At 37.8% G+C, this 2,421-nt stretch overlaps 1 pseudogene; it reads left to right on the top strand.

The window, feature by feature from the left end:
• Positions 1–913: 913 nt before the first annotated feature.
• The window catches only part of LOC114612319, a 3,587-nt pseudogene continuing 2,079 nt past the window's right edge, over positions 914–2,421 (top strand).

Below are 2,421 nucleotides of genomic sequence, written 5' to 3'. Positions count from 1 at the left end.
AGTCTCTCCCAAATTTAGATGAATAGTATTGATATTATAATGTGTTCCAAGTAGAAGAAAAAGTTGTTAGCTTTCAATTATCTGCTGGTTGCTCAACTATAACAAATTGTCAGTAGTCTATTTGGAGGAATGGAGTGATAGATGGAAGTAATTTTCTGCATCATGGGCAAGCTTTAAATTCAAACTTTATCTCCCTCCCCCTTTTAATACTGTAGCCTTTGATAAGTTATCAAACTCACGAATCAGCATTTCTCTTTGTGAAGAAAGAAACACTATATTTATCCTTCACTTGTCTGAATGAAGTCATGTCCAGCAAATAGGTTGGCTTACAAGTTATGACAGTTTGAATGAGAATGGCCCCATGGCTTCATATATTTGAATGCTTGGCCACTGATTGGTGGAGTGGTTTAGGAAGAATTAAGAGACATAAACTCGTTGAAGGAGGTGTGCCACTAGAGCTGGGCTTTGAGGTCCCACAGCATTCCCAGTTAGCCCTCTGTATCTCATGCTCATAAATCAAGTATAACCCTCAGCTAATGCTCCAGCACCATGCCTGCCTGACTGCTGCCATTCTTCCTGTCAATGATTTTCATGAACTTTAACCCTCTGAAACCATTAAGTCTACAAATGAAAGTTGCCTTGTTCATGGTATATTATTACAGCAGTAGAAAAGAAACTAAGACACAAATAGTGTCTAGAAGATGAGCTCAGTAATTCTTTCAGGTTTCACCTTCTACTTCTCTGTAGGTATTGACTTTGGACATTATGATGGCTACTCCTGGTTGTCAACTTGACTACATCTGGAATGAACTGCAATCCAGAAGTGGAGGGCTCACCTGTGCTCCAGATCATGAGTGAGGCTGGAAGACACAGGCTTCTGATCTGGATCTTGACATATAGATCTTGAAGCATAATGACCATGAAAAGCTTAGTCCCAGGTATGTTAATATGCACTTTTAATCCCCAGATACGGAGGCAAGTAGATCTTTGAGTTCAAGGTCAGCCTGGGATAACACAAGTTTCAGATCCAGGCATGGTGGTATACACTTTTGATTTGGGCCACACCTTCTGCTGAATGTTTACATAAGGACATTGGAAGAAGGAAGATTCACTCTTCTTTGCTTGCCCTTACTTGCCAGAACATCTGTTGGAACCTACTTCTACAGAAGACCAGCTTAAATAACTAACCTCATGGGACTGAGCAAATACTAGATTCTTGGACATTCCATTCACAGCTGCTCATTGTTGAGTTAGTTGGACTACAGACAATAGTCATTACAATAAATTCCCTTAATATATAGAGACATTTTATAAGTTCTGTGACTCTAGAGAACCCTGACTAATACAGATATTATAAGTGATAATTGTTGAAAGTTATTAGTATCTAGTAAAACATATGGTTAATCTATTCTGTAGTTTTCACAGATATTGAGATAACCTCTTGGAGGATCTGATAGAATTTATCACATAATTATGGAGCAACAGCTTGAATCCAGCATTTCTGAGTCCAAGTATTTATTCCAAATAACATCTTAACAACTCAGCGGTTTCTCTTTTTTGCCCAAGAGCATATAAATAACTTCTGTTTGTACTGCAACTGCCACTGGAACCAAATTTGTTGCAGCCAGTGAGGAGGTAGTATAGTCAGACATTCCCCACCAGCCCACAGTGCTCCTCCAAGGTCACATCCTGGAATCAGTTCACAAAGCCTCAAGGTTTTTGTGGTCAGTAAACCACTGTCATCAGGGGAAATACTTCCTTAGGATTCCTTCTGTCGAAAACCACAGCTCTTGACTTCTCATATAGGGAAGGGAAGATATCTGGCTTCCTATTTCTATCAAGATAGTAAAATAAAACATGAAGTGTAGAACTCCTTCCAAGTTTTTGGGGTCTATTGAATCAGAAATTCCATGTTCCATGTTCCTGGCACTACAACTGGAAAGAAATCCTGTTGTGAAGAGCTAAAAAATATGACTACCTAGATCATTGATTCTCAACCTATAAGTTGGCAATTCTATATCCCAAAAATTTTACATTATCATTTATAACAGTAGAAAAATTACAGATATAAAGTAGTAACAAACATTCTATGGTTGGGGGTCACTATAACATGAGAAAATGTACTAAAGGGTCTCAGCATTAGGAAGGTTAAAACTACTCACACCTAGACCAGTGAATTTCTAGCCTTGGAGTTGGGGAAACATGAGAAAGCCAATAAAAAACAAGAAGAAGGATAAGTAGTCTGTTGACTCCCATCTTCTGCATGTTCTCTGAGATGTTCTGTTTTTCCTTTATCTTATTTATTGTTTCATTAAAAACTTCATTTGAATAAACACTAGGCTCCCATAAAGGCATACATATATATATATATATATATATATATATATACACATGTTATAGTGACCCCCAACCATAGACTGT

This window comes from Grammomys surdaster, unplaced genomic scaffold (assembly GCF_004785775.1).
Source record: "Grammomys surdaster isolate TR1022 unplaced genomic scaffold, NIH_TR_1.0 126158, whole genome shotgun sequence".
NCBI classification, from domain to species: domain Eukaryota; kingdom Metazoa; phylum Chordata; class Mammalia; order Rodentia; family Muridae; genus Grammomys; species Grammomys surdaster.
The sequence above is the reverse complement of the archived record's forward strand: the minus strand, read 5'-3'. Positions and strand labels throughout refer to the sequence as shown.